Raw genomic sequence first — 21,621 nt, 5'->3', positions numbered from 1 at the left:
CAACTGAAAAGGAACACAATGCTACTATTGAATGAGGGTGAAACAGTTGAACTGAAGCAAAATCTACTCTATGTTCGGTCCTAATGATTCAGCAACTTTTGCTGCTGAATTGTGCAATTCAATGATATTGTCTCCAGAAGAGGATTATCAAGCATGACCAACGGCAGGACAGTTTAGGACTTCAAAACTGCACAAGTTGCTAAACTATGAGCTTACGTTGTAAACTGGCCTCCTTATTTATATGTGATGGAACAAACTGGAGCCTGGGATTTGTAGTGTGGCAAATAAATGACTCCAGTCTTCCTGTATGTATCATTTAACAGTCACTTCCTGAAAGTACTAAACATCTTAAAACCAAGGACTGGAAGGCAATACTGATGAGTGTTCATTCTCTGGGATGGGATGGAAAATGACAGCGCTAATAATATTTCTTTCATGGCTCAGATCATCATCATTATAGCATAAAATGTGTTTTGATAAACCTTAGTGTGCCATAGATATGAGATGAATGCAACTGAAGGCATATTGTGTCTGGTACCAGTGGTGCATGTAAAAGACCTTGCTGTACAGGAAAAGCTTAGTAAGAGTTTATGGTGCTTAAGCTTGCATCCTGTATGCATGAGTAAAGAAGGGGCGGGGGACAGGACTTGCCATTTGCACATGCTGAAGTACCCTGAATATCCCCCCCCCCGCTTTACAAGTGGAGATAACAACAGGCCAGCCTTCACTAACCTGGTGCCCTCCAGGTGTTTTTGACTACAACTCCCATAAGCCTCAATCAGCTTGTGCTGGCTGGGGCTGCTGGGAGTTGTAGTCTAAAACATCTGGGTGGCACTCAGTGGGTGAAAGCTGCAATCAGTAGACCCTTTACAGTGGTACCTCGGGTTAAGAACTTAATTCGTTCCGGAGGTCTGTTCTTAACCTGAAACTGTTCTTAACCTGAGGCACCACTTTAGTTAATGGGGCCTCCCGCCGCCGCTGTACTGCCGCTGCACAATTTCTGTTCTCATCCTGAAGCAAAGTTCTTAACCTGAGGTACTATTTCTGGGTTAGCAGAGTCTGTAACCTGAAGTGTCTGTAACCTGAAGAGCCTGTAACCCAAGGTACCACTGTACTCATAAGCCCTTTTATACGGTCAGCTGAGATTAAAATTCCAGCTAGCAGCCACAGCAAGCAGCATGGCTCTGAACTGGACTCTTTCAGGGAATCCTGTTAATAGGGCAGGCCATCTGACCCTTTCTCCATATTATTATGACATTATTATTATTATTATTATTATTATTATTATTATTATTATTATTATTATTATTATTATTATCATCTCACTCTTCACCCTAAGGTCCCAAGGTGGGTTACATTAAAACACAACATTAAAACAATTTACAATCACAAAAATAAGGTGGGTCCTTAAAATATCGGAGGACTCTGTAGTCATGGTGGGAGGAGATAGTGAGTGAAAGTCACACTTCCTTAGCCAGTTCTCAGGATTAAAAAAAATGCTTATAATAAAAAAGGTTGAAATAGCCTCTTCTGCTTTCTGGGACCCATCAAGCACTGCTTAAAACTGAGGAATCAGGATAATTGGGGAATGGAGGATGGATAGATCTATAGTAAGGTAAAGGTAAAGGTACCCCTGCCCGTACGGGCCAGTCTTGCCAGACTCTAGGGTTGTGCGCTCATCTCACTCTATAGGCCGGGAGCCAGCGCTGTCCGGAGACACTTCCCGGTCACGAGGCCAGCGTGACAAGCTGCATCTGGCGAGCCAGCGCAGCACACGGAACGCCGTTTACCTTCCCGCTGGTAAGCGGTCCCTATTTATCTACTTGCACCCAGGGGTGCTTTCGAACTGCTAGGTTGGCAGGCGCTGGGACCGAGCGACGGGAGCGCACCCCGCCGCGGGGATTCGAACCGCCGACCATGCGAACGGCAAGTCCTAGGCACTGAGGTTTTACCCACAGCGCCACCCGCGTCCCAGTACAGATCTACAGTAGATGGCATCATTGTAGTGGATGGTATCTCCTACATATGTGGGCAGCAGATCGCCAAACCAAATGATTCTGAACTCCAGAGGTCTAACTAATGTCAGTGTGTGTGTGTGTGTTTGTATGTGTACACACACACACACACACTCAAACTGACTGACTCACTCACTATGCACAGCCATAATCTTTCCTACAACATAGTCATGCACAAATATCATAAATAGGATTGTCTTCAGAAAGATTTCTGCAGGGGAAAAATGACTTTAGATTTCCAGAGTGATTTGAATCATATACACCTCCAAGAATATAGAGAAATGAAGATAAGGCGAAGTGAGGATTCATTTCCCTAAAGTGATCTTTAGATTATTTAACCAGCAGCCATTTCTTTTCTTCACATGGCATTATTGTTACACCTGGGGAATCCTTCTAGCTCAAAAGCTTATCTGCAACGTGTTGTCTTGTGCAGAATCGCAAGTGTTTCGTCAAGTGATGCACAGAGAGGAATCCCAGAACAACTATTTGTCTTTCTTTCTCAGCAGTCTTCATGGTGGGGCCTCCTTAAGGGGAAAAGAGACAGTTACTTGAAGGAGGCAAAAGCTCTTTCCTCAAATTAAGCCACACTTGATTGGACTGGAAGGTGACCCACTTATTCTTCCCCATCAGATTGTTCCCACTTGTGCTCAGTGAGGATGCAGGTGATGGATGTGTTATTCAAGGCAAGGAAGTTCAGATGACCTCATCTAAGCACAGAAAGCACTTTGGTTCTGCATAGTACTGCATGCCAGATTGGTAGTAAACTTGGCATCATTACTGTGGTCTGGAAGAGGGGCTGGGTGCAGATTCCCCTGTTTCTTTAGTTTCCAGAATACATGGAAGTTCAGTGGGGCTTTGAAAACCTCACCTGGTGTCTAATTCCGAGTGTTCAGAGCCATTAGTGCAGCAACGGCGCTCACCTTTTCCTCAAATGGCACTGCATTTGACCACACTTTAGCAAGAAGAAATCAATCCATTAAAAACCGTGTGGAAATGTGTCTCATTACTGTTAATTTATTTAATGCTCAGCATAACAACTCTAATCACAATGAAATCCTCTGGTATTAATCTCGTTGTCACACAATATGTACAGTATTTGCATGAGAATTCCACTCAAGCTTCCCGTTAATTAGCACGCCATATAAATGTCACCATTTTAATTTGCCTTATGTTAAATGCAGCAGATTTCCACTTCCTAGAAGAATTTATCAAAATAAATATGGCTGAAACATTAATTTTAGCAATAAATAACATTTCACAGTTGCATATTTATAAGGCTATCATGATAAAATTTAAATTGGCTTCCATTAGCAAAAGTAAGCCTATGCAACAAATGAACATTCACAGTGGTTGCATCAAACATCAGTGCTCCGCCTCCAGTGATGTTTTATTGCTACATAAATCATTCCTTAATTTCCAAACCCCACCCACACAACAAAATCAGACACTGCATTCTTTCTTCTAAAGAAAGAGATACAGAAATACTTCTATTAGGGTTGTGTGAGCACCTGCTTGATTGGCCCAGAAATCAATTGGACTTTTCACTGTACTTGATATGAGGTATTTATTTTTAACAATTGCCTTCTTAAAATCAGATCACTTGGATTGAAGGGAATCTAAGTAAGTATCTGAACATACCTGGAGTGTCTTCGAAGCCACTTGTGTGAACATCTTGCAGAATAAGTCGAAACTTTCTCTTCTGTTTTCAGCTATCCATGGTTTGTCATAAAACCAGGACAACTGTGGTTAGTGGCTTAAATTACATTTTGTCCTAACAAGGCAACTTCCACCCCAAATTAATGACTCTGGCTGTTTCGGGTAAACCATAGATATAACTAACCCTAGTTTCCAGTCTGGATATATCAGCAAACTGCATTTAGTTGAAAATGTAAGTGGAGGAGGAGAGAGAAGAGAGAAATCCATGAGCCTGAGACTCATCCATGTAACACTAAACTATGGTTATCAACAGCTCAGAAGTGGATCTAGGGGAACATGACCAGTTTGGCCACACTGGGAATGGATGCTTGGGGGCAGCACCAGGCACACCACAGCTATGACTTAGAATGGGCGCCCTCAATTTTCACGTTTGGCTTGGCCCCCTGACTCCTCAGATGTCGTGCAGCATTATGTCGCCCCCCCCCCCAGTCCTCTGGAGAAGCTGGCGCTTCCACTCCAGATAATGTACACCTATGTACGGAATCTTAAAACTGTTGAATTTACCTCACGAGTGGAGTATTGCTTGGTGCACATCTATTGCTCTGACTCATTTTATCAGTAATGCCATGAGAAGACAAATGGCAAGACATGGTATCATGCTGTGAAAAAGATTGTAAAGGAAATATGCGAATGAAAAGATGCTAATAACTTGACAGGCCAGGAGAGAACGGCATGTCCTTTCATGTCTCTTATGGATTTTCTCAAAAGATGACATATGTGTTCCAGAAGTGAACTGAATTAATTCATGGTTTGACATAATGCTCAAATTATGTTTGTAAAATGTATATCCAGGCTTTATTTGCTAAGTGTTCACTGGGTGGATATCAACAATTAGAATATGGCACAAAATCAATCAAAAACCTTAAGACCAGCAAGGCAATATGCAAGTTACCTATTGATTCCTTTTCAAGAAAAAACAGGTGGCTCTGCATGACTGGGTACATTACCCTCAAAGAGCTAGAGGAAGAGGAGTGTTTTAAGTTGGTGCTGAAAGCTAATTAATATCAGTTCCAGTTGCACGTCAGGGGAAAGTATATTCCATGGCTGGGATGATACCACTAAGAAGGTCCTGTCCAGATTCTGAGCCTCACAGGCTCCACTTGGTGATGAAACTATAAGAAAGGTCTGCCTGGAAGGATTTCCATCATGGGCAGGACCTTACAGAGAGAGGAGTTCCACCAGATACCTGGGCCCTATACCTCAGTGGCCTCCATTTTATGCCTTGATGGCCTCATAATCTTTCACTAATAAGTAATGAGTGAAACACATTGCCTTTCCTTGCATCAAAGTACTGCAAAAATTAGTATATTAGGGAGAGATTTTTACTAAGAAAAACCTTACAGATGTGGAAATGTGGAGAACCAAACTTAAAATTGTAATTATAAGAAGCTGAGAGAAACTGAAACATATTTGCCTGTCCATATTCTTCATATATGACAGCACTGAGTAAGCAGAAATGAGATCAGCAAAGATGGTGAAGATGATGGACTTTTTGGAGCTAGCCGACCTGACTGAAAGAGTCTGCAACCAGAAGGAGGAGGACTACCACGAAGAATAGATGAAATTTAAAGACTATTTAGTCAAACATGTTAAATTAACTTAATTGGAAAGCTTGCAATTACCAGATAGGCTTAGGATTTAAATATGTAATGTGATGAATTAATATGTTTAAAGTTGAATGGTTAAGAAAGAAAGATGTTAAGTGATTAAGTTAAATTTTTAAGAATCTAGGTTTTGGAAAACCGTTAAAATGAGATACACTGAAATTCAACCAGGGGGATATGAGGAAGTCACTTAACAATGTTATGAAGTTACAGATAGGTAGCCGTGTTGGTCTGCCATAGTCAAAACAAAAAAAATTCCTTCCAGTAGCACCTTAAAGACCAACTAAGTTAGTTTTTGGTATGAGCTTTCGTATCTGAAGAAGTGTGCATGCACACGAAACTCATACCAAGAACTAACTTAGTTGGTCTTTAAGGTGCTACTGGAAAATTAATAAACAATTTTGAAAAAAAAAGAGAGACCAGCAAAGATGGAAGCAGGACAATGTGCTGATGAAACACCTGGATTTGATCTGTGGAGGAACATTAGCCTCAGGAAGCCTTTTGGACTCCATGGTTAGGCCTTCCTGAGTCAGCATGCCACACTCTATTTAGAGTGCTCAGGAGAAAATGAGAACAAGACTCCTGCAGATATTATTATTATTTATAAATTTGAATACCACTCTTCACCTGTAGATTTCAGAGTGGTTCACAACATAGTTGCATAGAGAGGGGACTTCAACAGGTGTAGCTTGTCATACAAACTACACTGGCTGAAATCCTCTCTTTTACAGAAGTATTACATGCTGCAGGAGCCTGTCCTCTATCTCACCTGGCTACCTTGACTCTATGGAATCAGTCTAGTATACAATGCTTTTTGGGATTTTTTTTTAGGATTTTAGATTTGATGATAAGTACAGTGTTGGGGTGGGGGCCTGGCATCTCTCCCACCGCTCACTACCAACATATGCCCTGAGGTATTTCTTTGTTCCTGGCTTTTATGGTTATATCATTGCTATAACCATTTGAAGTCCATTAAAAAAGCATGGACTTGAGAAACCAACGTTTTCTTCTTGTTGTCGGTGTGAAAATATCGCAGCAGTGTACTGTTATGAGGGTAATTAAGATCCATTTCCTATATCTCTGCATTTCCATATCCACTCTTTCCAGTGACTGGGCAGGTTTATTTTGACAGTTTCTTGTTCGCAATAAACTGAAATACTTTTCGGAGCTCTCTCTATAAGATACGGAGAAAATTACTTGTGTTACATTCATAAATCCTCGCCAAATATGCCAAATAGATTGATTGTGCCATTGTTCCCTCCTTCATTTAAACCTTGCTGAAATAGCTCCAATCCTTAATAGATTTTATCAGTTGACTGAGAAAAATATTAAAATCTATTAATTGAGTCTGCGTTTACTGAACAGTAAAATAACCAGTCAGGTTCATTTCTATGCTATCTGATCATTTCTCTTCCAAATGTATTCGTTAGCACTGTGCTGAAACCTGCCTTTCTCTTTCCCCAAAATTTTCTTTCCCCATCAAAGAGGCTGCTGCTCTTCATTTGTAGGGGCAGAATTTCATTGGGTGCAGGATGGAGCTTATCCGTCCACTGTTTCAAACAGTGGGGTAAGTGGTTTTTGCCGCCTCAGCTTCCTCATCTGAAATAGCCCCATGGGAGGAATTCTCTCATGACTTATTCCCTGGACTTTAAGGGAAGACAGGGAGGCTGGTTAACTAGTGTCTGGTGGGGAAAGGACATAGCTTAGCAGCAGAGAGTGTTCTTTGCAAGTTGAATGTTCCATTTTAGATTTTCCACATTTCCGGAAAGATCCAACCCCGGAGAGCTGTCACCAGTCAGTGCTGCCAGCACTGAGCTAGATGGACTAATGATCTGACTCAATATAAGGCAGTTCCCATGTCCTTATACAGTATGCTTGCTGATTTTGTTTTAATGGTAAATCCTTCCTTTTAACCTTTCCCCCTTTTTAAGTAAAAAGGCCCCACGGACAAAGCAACAACAATGAACAGTTGCCATGAGCATAGCAGATGGCCTCTTTGGCTTCCTTTGGATGAAGGAAAGCCTACCTGAGGACATTATAAAGTTTTCATGAAGGGCACCTTGGAAAGCTGCAGAGTGCACACCAGCAGGCAACCACTTGAGTATTCCCCTACCCCAGGGCTGGTCAATGCAGTTCCCTCTAGATGTTGTGGGGTAGCACTCAATTGGCCAATTGGCCATGTCAATACTACAATACTAGGTTGTCTACCTCTGCCCTACCTTAACGTATTGGAGGGAGGAGGACACCATACATGAACAACAAATCAAATGAGGAAACAGGTTGCAAAGCTTCGTATTCGACATAGCAAACATGATCCTGCAGAAAGAATAGGCACCACCTCATTCATTCAAAGAAAAATGACCTGACCCAACTGTCAGGTAGTAATCGAAGGGTGGTTGATCATGGTGTCTGCAGAACCATACCTACAAACCATAACTGATTCTCTGCACCAACCCTTCTGATTGACAAATTATTTCAGATTTATAATGCCCACAGTAACTCATGTTCTCTTAAAAAGTGTGAGTGCTCCCAGCATTCCCTGCTTTGGGTATAATACATTGGGCTACTCTATTTTAGGCTGCTGGTGGGAAATTACGTTTTTGAATATCCATCAATATTTTGTTCAAAAACCCTTCCTCAGTGACATTAGTAAAGAAAATGCATTTTATATGTGTTATAACACTGTGACACCATTTTGAAGTTTACAAAGCGTTTTCCTGAAATGCTTTTTTTGATGTGTCTAGATCCAGCCAGGGTACCAGCCTAGCTTTTTCCATGAAAAACCAATTGTTTATGTATAGGGGTATCGCCCAGAAAATGCAGCCCTGCACTTGCATTTGGAAAGGGTACAATCCAGGAAATGCTGCAGCAGGAACCTGTTCTGGTTGTGCGCTAATGAGGATTTTAATTAGGGATGTCAGAGGTGTCCCAAAAGGTGCACTCTGAAATGTAAAGGCTCCAATCCAGACATCTGCAAAAATTTGTGCAATGAGCAGAGTCTTCTACCCAGTGAGAATGGAAGCAATTATCACAGTTCTCCTTCCAGGAATGCTGGGACTTATTGTCCCAGAACCCTCCATGGCAGGAAAGGTTGCCCAGGAATCTACCAGGGAGTGGGATGGCCCTTGCTGCCTCTCCTATTTTCTGTAGTGGGTAAAGTTTGTTGTCTTTTGCAGGGAGGGCAAGGGGAAGGCAGAAGTAGTAGGAGCTTTCTGTATGTACTTAGATGAGCCATGTGTAGTTGAATAGCCCCCTTTTGGGGTAATGTCAGTTGTCAGAATATCATGTGGGCCTAAATGGGTCTTGTATCCAGTGATTGACAGGTGGGTGGTCCCACGCTCCGGTCCAACTTGACCTGTGTAATCTGGCTCGCCAGCTGAATCTAGTTCTCTATCCCTGGAGCAGAGGATAAATAAACACAAACAGCCCACAAAGAAATTGTAGCCTATTTATGTGTTTTGTTTACGACATGGACATGCTTACTGCTTTGGCAATTGAGGCATATTTTGTATTACCATTCTCTAGTGGAGAAGGCAAAATATTGGCCAATGCTGATTGGGCTTGGCTGAGGTTTCTTTTGGCTAAGGGAGTGCCAGGTCACAGATCTGCTCCTGGCCATTTTTATATGGTCTTTGTTTTATTTAAATGCAAATAGGGATAATCCCTTCTCATAAATATGGCTCTGAAATCCAGATGTCTGCAGAGAAGATCCTTCCTTCACCTTTGTCTTGATAATTATGCCATGTGTATTGTTGCACATCCTTTCAACGCTGAGGTCGGTGAAGTGAGAGGTGCACCTGGATTTCAGTAATGGGAAAACAAATAGCAGCCTTAACCCTAGAAATTTGCTGGCATTTGAAATCCAAATGTTTAATTCAGAAATCTTGCCATCAGAGGCATGCATGCTGTTGAACTTTTGCTTTTGTTGCATATTCTTTTTATTTTCTCTCTGGGCAAACTTTTCATGGACATCTGTGGCATCATGATGCCTGATTTGACATAATCCTAACAATGTGCAGTGCTGAGGATTGGACCTTGCTGTTAATTTGCACTAGTGAGGAAGAGAAGCTTTGAGATTTGGTGGCTGCACAGGAGCTTTTTCCTCTCTCAGAGAATGAAAAATGAGGGACATTAAAGCATGACCATGCAAAGAAATAAGTCACTCTGACAACAGATATAGGCATTACTTCTGAGTTCATAATTGTGAAGGCGTAATTTCTGTGTCAGTCATTCAGGATCTGTTTCTTGGCCTTCTAGCATGATGTCTGGGAAGGAAGCATCTTGTTATGTACTGAAGTTGTCACCCTGGGCCAGCAGGGGGATACTGTAGATAGTTATGCAAATAAGGGATTGAAAGTGACATTCAGTGATTGGATAGTTTTAGAAAATTTTTACAGTTATGTTGTACTGGAGCTCTATATAAGCAGGCTGACTGAACCCTTCAGTTCAGTTCTGTTCTGGCCTGTGAATAAACAAGAGCTGTTTGAAGAATCGCTGTGTCGTCTGATATGTTCACCCACAACTTAACACATCTCTCCTTCATGGGGAAGATGCAGGAATCATATGAAGGACAGCATTCCTTTTGACGTGAACCCAGAAAACCAAATCTGCAAGTCACTTGCAAAACGGCTTTCAAAGCATCAGCACAATGTCCAGAACCACTCAAAATATGGTGTTTTGTATTCCATTTTGGAGTGGCATTTTCCATGCCCTACTGAAAGCAAGATAACTCTGTCTCTTCTCTTATTGTTCATTTTATATTGATTGGTTGGTTTTATATTGTTTATGAACAGTTTCATTCACATTTTGTACCACTCTGTAATCCTCTGTACAGTAACCTGAATCTTCTCATGACAAGTGGTTATGAAATATTGTTTAATAAAACCAATCATGCAAGTTGCTCTTACAGCAGAAGAAGACCCCTGCCTCCCCAAACTGCAGATTTTGCTGTCATTTCTAGTATAGAGGAATAAATGAAAAAGGAATGTCTTTAATTCCCCTGGGTGTGCAATGAAAGTGGAACCTATTGGCAAATATGGTGGTCTTGCACATGTACAAATTTTAGAATGAGGTGATGAAGGAAATTTCAGTGGTGCCTTTAAGACCCCAAACTGTGTCTTTTACCAATTTTTGATGGGTGGAGTATGAACTTAAGATGTAAACTGCTTATGATTTTTCTTTTAGTAGCTACTCATCTGACCATATCACATGGCTGGAAGGAAAGAAAAACTCAATATTTGGTTCATTAAAGTAATGTTTATTATCATTTCTAAGAAACTGACTTATGAATCAAGAGTTTCTCAAAATGCAGCTAAACCTGTGGATTTTGCCTCCATTTGGTGTCCATTTATTATTTGGATGACAGGCCGATCACAAGAATGGCAAATTCCAATGAAATATGGCTTTATTTTGTATTCATAACATTTGCTTTGTATTCTTTCTGTATCAGGTCCTTTTTTGTTATAATGTCTAATTTGCTGTGTAGTGTCTTGCAAATGTACTTGATTTTGTGAGGTAAAGACTGTGAACCCAGTTTTTGCGTACAGTTCCCCCCTTCTTCATTTTATTTCATATTTCTTACTGGATTGTTATTTTAATTTCCTAGTAAAGTGTTGAAAATTAAGAAAGAAATGTACTATAACTGTGGGAGGAATGGCAAGGAGGCAGGAAGTATTTTGGGGGGACAAAAAAGGGTGCTGCTCTACCTCTGCAGGGAGGCCAATCTCATATTGTGAAAACACAGCTGAATGAAGAGTTTTGTCCTCAGAACATTCCTAAATAACGATATATAGGTGAACCATAAAAGGAGGCATTCAGAATGTAGATGATGATGTTCTGGCTATTGCCATGCTATTGCTTTATTGCTAGAAGGAAGGCAAGCATATCATCGGTGTGATATAAGTCAGTTTTGACTTATTGCCAGTTCATCTCCATCAACAAATATAGAAAAGCACAGAAGGAGAAAACAAGATAAAATTTGAAATGGGAAACTTAGGTGATCTTTTCAAATCTGAAAAAAAAATGTTCTAAAAATGAATGTGTTCAATCAGCTTTCAAGAGAGATTATTAAAAATGTTCTTGGAAAAAATTTCCATTGACATTTTGGCAGAGCATCAGTGATGCGGGAAATAAGTTGTGCCTTGGGAATGGATGATGTAATTTATTCCTCTTGAGAATGGAATATTGTCTCTGTTTAGCAGCCCAAACCACAGCTCAGGCTAAAGCTCTTGCTTGGTCTTCATAAACTTAAATCATAGCATTTTAGTTTAATTGGCTTGCGGATTACGTACATTGAAAATAACTGTGCACTTATAAGTGTATCATTTTTTAATTATTGCTCAATTTTAATACATGACATCTTTTGGGGGCAAGCCAGGATATGTACACTATATCAAGGAGAATGCCATGGGCAAACAGGCAGGAGACAGTTAAACCAGGGAGTTTGCATCCACATGATACATTTAAAGCACATCACTTTCCCCAAAGTATCTTGGAAGCTGTAGTTTATTAAGGGTGCTGAGAATGGTAGCTCTGAGAGGGGTGAACTACAGCTCCCAGGATTCTTTGGAGGAATGTGCTTTAAATGGATGTCGTGGATGTGACCAGAGAGGAGAGTGAGAGTCAGAGGTCCTTGTGGCATGTGCTGAACTGTATCTATGCCATAGAATTTTATAGTGGACCATCAAGGAAGATCATACATAATATGTGAGCTTCATCTTCTACTTGGAACAATACACTGGGACCCACAGATAAGTGGGAGTATTAAGTATTGTAATACTTAAACACAAGTTGTCTTAATTCACTTCAAGTCATCCCAGCAGTGTGGATTCTAGACCATGGCTACAACAAAATGAAAACACACAGAGCAGTAATTTAACAGCATTCTGCTGGTGCCACTGCTACATAAGAGGATGGTTTCTGGCCTCTTCAGCTGTTTCAGCTTTTGTAGTTGGAGTCAGTCAGGTCCCTGCCACTCAGGCCAGGTGGGAAAAGCCCTGCAAGACAGAGAGTATGTCATGTTTCTTCAAACTTGGCCCTCCAGATGTTTTGAGACATTTGAGAATTGCTATCATTCCTGACCACTCGTCCTGCTAGCTAGGGATCATGGGAGTTGTAGGCCAAAAACATCTGGAGGGCCGAGGTTGAGGAAGGCCTGGAGTAGGTCTTCCAGGACTCACTGCCAAGATGGTCTCTGGTCTCTTATAAAAAATGTCAACAACTGTAACAAGTACTTCTGAAGGTGTCAGGTGAATGGCCACAGTCTGATCAAGATCTGCTTTTGTTGTTCTCATTTTGACAGCCATGGTAAAGCCTTGAAGCATTTCATCAAACCCCATTATTTGCCTATGCAGAGCTTTTCCTAGTTAGTAGCTTCTGCTGTTAGAATTAAAACCAACTGAGTATCCGTAGAAATGAATGCTTTGGTGCCCGTTCCAAACTCATTTGTTTCTATTGCATTCACTCCATAACAAAAATGAATGCAACAAATAGGCTTCCACATCCTTAACAAGAATGCACACCCCTAACAAAATGACAAAGTGTCAGAATGCTAAATTGTGGTTGCCAAAAATGAGGAAAGACTGACTTCTTGGGTGGCACTCAGCCAGAACTCTTTTCTGAAGCTCTCCTTCCTCTGCTGCGAGATGGTTTCATTCAATATGCTGCTGCCAAAGACTGACTCAATTAATTTTCAGACTGCGTTAAAAACTCATCCTTCTTGCATTGACTTGCTCCTGTAGTGGCAAAAACTATAAACTAGGCTTAAAGAAATTCACTAGCTTTGGCCCCATCATCTTGTATAGCTGGCTGAGGTGCAAGTCATCACTAGAGAGACCAAAACCCAATCACTCTGTCAGCCATTCCTGGAATGAGGCTTCAAGCTCAAGGCCAGATTCTTCAAACAAACTACATACTTTGCCACAGATTTTGGCTCACGACACATTACCATTTACTCTGGCTCCAGTGTGCTCTCACCACCTTCTTTAGAATCCAAATACACAGGACATTACTTAGAATGCAGAACTTTATTGAAGTTTCTTGAGAACATGGTAGTTTGATGTGTTGCACCCCTCAAACCAGCTTCAGTGTGAACGGAAAACTTAAGCCACATTCACTTTGCAGTTAAGCTGAGGTGTATACATTTGAGATGGCTGTTGAATATGTGCAGCTGTCAGTGGGGAAACCAAACAGGAAAAGCACATCTGAAGACATCCTTGCCCCCCTCTCTGCCGAGTACAACAATGTGCAAATGCGACTTGAAATGCAGTAAGGGGAAATGACCGTGTTTTGGTTTAAGCCACTGATGTGTCCATATCCTTTGCTACATGTTGTTTCCATTAAATGAACACTTAGCACGTAGCACTTTATTCTGTTTACCTGACGTTTCCCTACCTGATAATTTCCCTGTTTAATGTTATCTTTCATAGGACGTAAAAGCCACTTCTAGAAATCTAGTAGAATCTAGAGGAAGGTGAGTGTTCATTTCCATGTTGTTTTATTGTTTTAATCCATTAGCGATACAATTCACCTGGGAAATCTTGGGGTATTTGCATTGTAATTTCATTTGATGAAATTTGAGGCAGCATCCTGGCATGCAGTTCTTTCCCACAGTTTAAAATTTAGCATGGCATGATGGTATATTGATTTTTAAAAAGCTACAGTTCCATAACACAAGAGGTACTGCAGTGTAAAGGGAACATTAGAAATCAGGACAGAAGCACTAACATTCTAACCAGTAAAGCTAACACAGTAAACCCCATGTCTGAAGGCAGCCCTACTTTTCTTAGGCTCATCATACTGCTTCAGTATATCAAATAAGGTGGCTACAGGGTTAACTGCAGGCAAGATTACCATGTCCATTGATCATGCAGAACAACACTTCCCCACTAAAGACAGAAATATAGCCCTTTGTTCAGAGTTGAACTCAGTCTGCACTCCCTTGGTCAGCAAAAAGTACTGTTGAATATAACAGGAAAGTTGTTCAGATCTCCATCTCCTTGATCTGATGTAACAGAGCAGGCTTTACACTTCTTTAAACTCTGGCCTTAGAAGTCTCTTAGGAAAGATTCACAGAGTTTGTTCTTGCCTCATTGCCACTCTTGGTAGTGTATTTTTAGGGCTGCCCTCTGGCATGTTGAGAAAAGACTTGGGCCAGGTGAGAAGGACAAGAACAAACAGAGTTAATTTTGTTATAAATATACAGCTAGGCCAGAAGGCTCTGTCCACTAGAATATAGCCATCTGTCCCTCAGCGCTCCTGCAGTTTCTGCTTCTCAGACACCACTAGGAGGCAAATGACTCTCCAGTATTAAACTTCAAATATGGAGACAGTTTTGGTGTACGCTTTAAGCACACCAGTTTTGTTCATCTCCACAGTAATCCTGTGAGGGAGATTTGACAAAAATACAGAGAAATGTAGAATTCTACCCAGTGGCATTCATAGTTTCATGTCCCATTACAGATGTTAATTTACACTGCAGTGCTGGTTGTCTTATTGCCAATTACTTCTGTAGTGAATGGCAACCATGATTATTTTTCAAATACTTAAGCTGTAATTAAATTTTTACAAGTTCACAACTGTGATCCCCCCCCATTTCAATAGTACTTTAACCTACCAACTCTCTGTAATATATTTCACATGGGTATGCATTGGCTCTGTTAGGGGACTAAATAGTGAACTAAATTGGGGTGCTGTGAACCCCCCTCCCCACAGTCATATCAGTGCCGCCACAAAGTCTTGTGTTGCTCTCCTGTTTTTGTATTTCTGTACTGTACATTTCTATCTTTCCCTATATATCTCAATTTCTCTAAGTCCACAGGCCTTGCAAGGTTAGAAACAAGAGAGAGGCCTCTGTTTATGGAGAAAAGTGAAACTCTTTGGTTCCCCCACAAGTCCTTGGTCCTATTTGACTGCAATTTGGCAGCCCTCATATATGTACTTTCCAATGGAAGATGACCCATCTAATGATGTGGACTCCACCCCATAAACTTTTTTTTCCTTGAAAAAGTCAGGCTCCTTTGGGAAGGAGAACAGGAAAGAAAGAAAGAAAGAAAGAAAGAAAGAAAGAAAGAAAGAAAGAAAGAAAGAAAGAAAGAAAGCCATGCTTTCGAACTGCTAGGTTGGCAGGAGCAGGGACCGAACAACGGGAGCTCACCCCGTCGCGGGGATTCAAACCGCCGACCTTCTGATCAGCATGTCCTAGGCTCTGTGGTTTAACCCACAGCGCCACCCACGTCCCAAATCTGTCTTTATCATGCAACAAAACTTTACTTTTCATGGCTGAGTCCATATTTAATTGTAAAACCCCCAAATCCAGCATGTTGCCCCACTGTCCCTCATGCCTAAACAGTCTATTGGTTGACTGGGCATGTAATCCGCGTGCAGCTTTCATTTGTTCCATGCTGCTACCTCGTACTTATGAAACACAACGAGGAGTTAGGAAAACAAAACAAATGATACAGTCCAGTATACAACTGTATGTAATCTTGTACCTTTTATACATAGTGAAAGATATTTTTATTGTAGTGGTTCAGTTACCATTTGGTTTATGAGACCATAAACTGCACCTTTGAATAAATGCCATGGCTGGAGCCCAAGAGAGAGAGGATGCAACTCGGAGCACTTGCAAACACTTTACTGCCTCATAAACCCCAAACCAAATGAAGTTCTTGTAATGTTACATTTTGCATATGAAATGCAGCATACATCTTCCTTCCTCCTTGTGAATTTTACTCCTTTGCCACTCCTCTTTGCTTGTACCCCATCCTTTTCTGCAATGCAGGTCTATGCACAGACATTTTGCTCAATAGCACTATAAGCTCAGTGAGTATTAAACTTACAAGTAATGCACAAACATTATTGTAGCTCAGTGGTAGAGCATCTGCTCTGAAAGCAAAAGGTCCCTGGTTTGACTCTCCGCATTTTCAGGGAGGACTTTGAAGGATTCCTGGCCTGAAGCCGTGGGCAGCTGCTGCCAGTCAGTGGAGACAGTATGGAGCTACATGGACCAAAATAAGGCAGCAGCTTATGCCCTCAGTTTTGCTATGGAAACTGTCAGTTCACCAGAGAAATGGAAGGATTACCTCCAGCAAGCCACCCACTTTAATATAGATGATCATCATAAGTGGCTTTTTCTTTCTTTTTTAAAAAAGACTATGAGAGTATAAGGTTTTTGGCATGTTGTTTCAAACAGGAAAAGGGAGCGATGTCTTGAAGTTGAGTGAAAGAAAACTTTCTTATTCCTTACAGTAAGCTCTCCTGAGTTACAGCATGGCAGCTAGCTAGAAATGGTGGGGATTGGAGCCATTTAAAACCTTGCAATATATTGCAGGGTGTACATTTGCCCCCAAGTGAAGGAGACAGTGTTCTAATGGCCTCTTAATCTTTCAGTTTTATGACTGTTCATGGTGCCCCATTAATTACTTCAGAGTGTGTGACCTGACAGACCTTTAAAGCATAAAAGTATTTCATGCCTCCTGCCAGATCTGTTGCCATTTCTCTTACGGTCGGCAACTATTGTGCTGCCGTTGCACAAGGAGTCTGCAACGTTGTGGGCAATGCCTAGCTAACTCACGTTGAAAAAAGAGAGTTCTTGATAAGAAGTCACAAGGACATTGACTAGCATTTTTGATGACCTGGGCTTGGATCTGAAGGACTTTGTGAGAGGTTTCTGCAGGGTACTGGGATTTCAAATCTTCCTGTAGCATGCCAAGGTGAAAGCCAAATGTAAACATTATGGTGGGCATGCTGCTTTTACAAGTTTTCTTTTTTCTTATTAAAAAGTCATGTTATTTTAGCACATGCATTCCAAAGCGTTCCACTCCCAAGGAGAACTGGATCAGCTGGTGAGCCAGATTACACAGGTCAAGTTGGACTGGAGCGTGAGACCACCCACCTGTCAATCACTGGATACCACCAAGAGACCCATTTGGGCCCGCATGATATTCTGACATTTTGCTGAATGTGTAGGTTGGCCCTGAAATTTGGCCTAATGTGTCACAAGACAGGTATTCACAATTATAATTCATGTTGCGTACCTGTTCTGTGCCAATTAGTAATTTTAGCACTAAAAATCCTCATCAACTGGCTATAGCTGCAGCACGCTTTGACTTTAATATCACAGCTTTATGTTTAAATGCTCCTCAGAGATATACATAAAAGTGTTATATAAAAGAGTAACTTGTGGTTTCAGGGTTTTGTTCTTTTTGCAAACAAACGCCAATTAGCATACTAAATGAACTTCACTGAATGCTCCAGGAACATTTTTTACATGTGTTGAGAACAGTTTGAACAAATCTGTTTTCTTCTGTTTTCTGGCAATATATTGTTTATCTATTTAAAATGGACTATTTGATTTATGTTGTGCTCTGTCCATTCCAGAGTTTTAAAAATAAAGCTAGCTATGATGAAAATTAAAAAAGCATATACACACACACCTTGTTTAAAACATAATACTTAATTACTTTACAAATTAGTATGCTCATTCACACTTACTAAATGTTTGCCTCAACAACATTATTTCTTTTTTACTTCCTCCTCACTACCTTCCTTATCTTTCTTGGTGCCCACTCTGGCAAGCAGGGTCTATCTAATCTCCATCCACCCCATCATTCCTTTCACCTTCTCTTCAATTCTCTACAGCAGGGGTGGGGAATCTCAGTCCATACCCATCATCAGATGACTTGTTTTATTCTTCCCTAGCTAAAGCTTCTGAACCTTGAAAGGCAGCCCCATATAGAATGCATTGCAATAGTCTAATCTGGAAGTCACTAAATCATGAATGGCAGTGGCCTGATCTCCACCTTCCAAAAGTGAATGCAGCTGATGAATGTTGGCACTTTGGAGCAATGCTGGGCCCAGTACTATCTGGAGGCTAGACACCTGGTCCTGACAGGAGAGTGATGCCACTTGGAACAGGCGATATTTGCACTCCATTATTCTGTTGCCCGAGCATACAATGTCTGCAGAAGCTCAACAGGCTAGCTCTCAGTTTCTTCATGTGATTCATCATAGACATCTCTCTCTTTTTTATTGTGTCCATGGCGTGCCTTCATGATAAAGTCAAAGATATTGCAACTGAGTGCTCCCTCCATCCTGCTTTCTGAAATATGAATGAAGCTCAGTCAGCTAAATGTCACAGGTGTACTTTGATCGCGTTTTACACACCATTGAAATGCATGGCCATGATTGTGTGCAACGAAGGAAACCAAAGCATACAAAGAAAGAGCTGCTGGAATTAAGTATATTAACTTCGGATGCAAATGAATCTGAAATCCATGGATAATCCCTTTGTTTTCACCCCAGTGGTTCCAAAAAATGAGAAATACGCCTTAATCCATTGTTGGCATCTGGAGAAACACCCGAAAATAATGAGAGATTGTTAGCAGCCCCCAGCTCTTTTCTAGAAGGCATTTATCTACATTCCGTTTTAGGCTGGCACAGTGATGAAACACTTGACCTAGGACAAAGCTCTTTCACAAAGCACTCAAAAGGCAATCTTGGCTAATACGAAGGTCGCCCGAGACATCGTCAATTGTGTTGAATCACTGTGGCTGTGACTTCCCCAATCCTCATTTCCAGTAAGCGGCAATTTGTCAGGTCAGATTATCTTTTCTCTGTGTAATGTTCTGTGTACTTGGTCTTCTTAGAGCTCTAGAAATCACAATGAATCTGCTTCAGAGAACATTTGCCCTTTGATGTCTGTTTACATTCTCTGTGTCAAGCTAACGGTGTACACTAATTCGCCACACACCTCTCTGTCTCATGGGAGACAAGGCCACTGTCACAGGGGATTAACCGCTGAGTTAATGTGCTGTCTGCTTAAATGACAACTGAGAGACATTTGACACCAGCTGTGTTTGGGAGGTTAGACAGCAAATGGATGTAGCACATTTTGTTCTTACGTTAGGTCAACCCTGGGTTGTTAACAGTCTGCCACAAAGAGAAGTAATGCAACAAGTCTGTTGACATTATTAACCCAGATTATGGTCCACTCAGTCATGTCAAATACCACGTCAAATCATGACAAAATGTAGTATGGAGATATGACAAATGGCCAAGCTGTGGTCAGGCTTAAGAATGGCCTGTAGAGGTTCTGTGTAGTCTAATTTAGGCCACACAGAATCTGTCTAAAAAGAAGCTTGGTAGAGTTTTTGCAGTCTAAATTAGATTACACAGAATGTCTGTTCAGCTTCTGGTCAATGCTATGCAGCACACTAGGAATGTTCAAGGCAAAGGAGCCAGGTAGAAGGAGTATAATGGAAGTTCCTGATGTTTAGCTTCTCAGGACATCCTGATTATTGAACATTCATCTTGATTTGCTTGCACAAAGCTTACACAGAAGTTAGACTGTGTCCACCGGTTACTGACCATTCTAATTTTTTTGCAGGGAGGTTAGATGACAATGAGCATTCATCTTGATTTGCCTGCATGGTGGTTATACTTCTTTTTGTCAATCATTTACTCATCGCACACTTTTCAGCCTATTTCCCCATCATTTTCCTAACTGCAAAAAGCCATTTATTTATTTATTTTTAAAAAGTAGCTTTTTTTGCATCAGGGCAACAGTTAAGGGGTTATGGGACACCCAAGAAAAGCAAATTCATTTGACACTCAAGGCCTTTGTATGCTACAGGTTTTTAACTGTTGATTATAAAAATAAAATTCTTCTACCCATTTCCCTGGTGATGGAATTCACAAAGTGACTCCCAAGAGAATGACATAAAAATCACCACTTAATCACCATCTGACATTTGTGGCTGATGATGAGGATGTACTGTCTGGGCCAGGCTTTTTCATGTGTTGCTAGTACTCACTGTTTTTCTGGCACCACACATTACTTCATGCTACTTGCAACGAATTGCTCAATGGGCTATGCCTTTGGGCAGGAGTAATTTTGCCTGAAACATAGTAGCTCACGGGGAGCCAACATGGTGCCCTCCAGATATTATGTAAACAAGTTTTTATAAAAAGCTGTGCAAACTCTTTGATGGATTTTGTCCATACAGTCACAACAGCAGAGGGTATTTGAGGGGGGAAAACAAGTTAGCTGACTTATTTGGCTCTTAGCATAAAGTTATCAAGGGGCCATAGTGAAGGAATACATGCAAGAAAAAGATAGCACTTGCAAAGCTTATTCACTAAGCTTCTTGCTGTGAATCAGTCATACTGGAAAATATTTCTGTTAAAAGAAAAATTTTATTCCTGTTCTCCCTGATTACACATGCATCCATTGTCATGTGACTAGATGCAACTGATTCCAGGAACCAATGGTGCTGCTCAGAAAATGTGTGGCAAATAATTATGTGTGCCTTAATTACTGAAAGTCATTGCTAATGCTGTTTGTTAAGCAGCAGGTCTAAACTTAATAAACAGTCCCAGGACCATAATTAAATGGCATTAGCAGGTTGCGGGCAAGGAGTCTGTAGTCTGCCATGCATTTTTCCCTGTTGCTTGGATGAGAATACCTTTGTTGGAGTGCATTGTCTGCAACTGTTTCCATCAACCTTGGAGACTCTTTTGCCTTTGTGTGAAGAATAATAATAAAAAAATCATTGGCTACAGTTATAAGATTACAAGCCATATGTATAGCAATAAAAGAAGAGCGAATATGAGACTGTAGACTCCTGATCAGTCACAAATGTCAAAGATACAAATGAATAATGGGGGCTTTGCTACACAGGGATTTCTCTGCTGCAAAGCTGCGCAGAATATTCAAAGTGAATTGCCAAATAGAATTGATTCAAAAGGCTGGAATCCAGATAATAAAGTCCCATATGATTTCATGAGTGCACAAGCAGAGTCCTCATGGGCATTCCGCAAACAAATTGAATGAGCTAGCCAGATGAGCTGGGTACATGACTAACAGCTGTATCCAGGAAGGTTATGCCGAATCACTTTCCCCATGGCAGGCTCATGCCTCTGAATGCAGCTGGCAAGGAATTGCAAGTGGGGTTTATTGGAATATTGGCCTGTGGTAACTAAGGCCCAGGATAAGACCTCAACTGGCACATTAAGGACAGGTTTGCATCTTTGATTCATACATCCAAGACTGCTCAGAAGTAAAAATGGGTGTTCGGCTCCCTTTTGCCATTGTCCCAAGACTAACCTCCTGTCATGTCTCAGTCTGGTTGGGTTGTACTGTGTCACCTTCCTGGTCTCCTGTCATCTAAAATACGCTGTAGATCTGCATCACTTGTAATCCCCTAAATGTGGTACCACTCTAGCTCTGTTTAGACATGATGACTGTCACATCAAGAGAAGACCAAAGGCATGGCAATGCCCCCTCT

The sequence above is a fragment of the Podarcis melisellensis genome (assembly GCF_964234715.1).
Source record: "Podarcis melisellensis genome assembly, chromosome: 3".
Lineage (NCBI taxonomy): Eukaryota > Metazoa > Chordata > Lepidosauria > Squamata > Lacertidae > Podarcis > Podarcis melisellensis.
Note: the sequence above shows the minus strand (reverse complement) of the source record.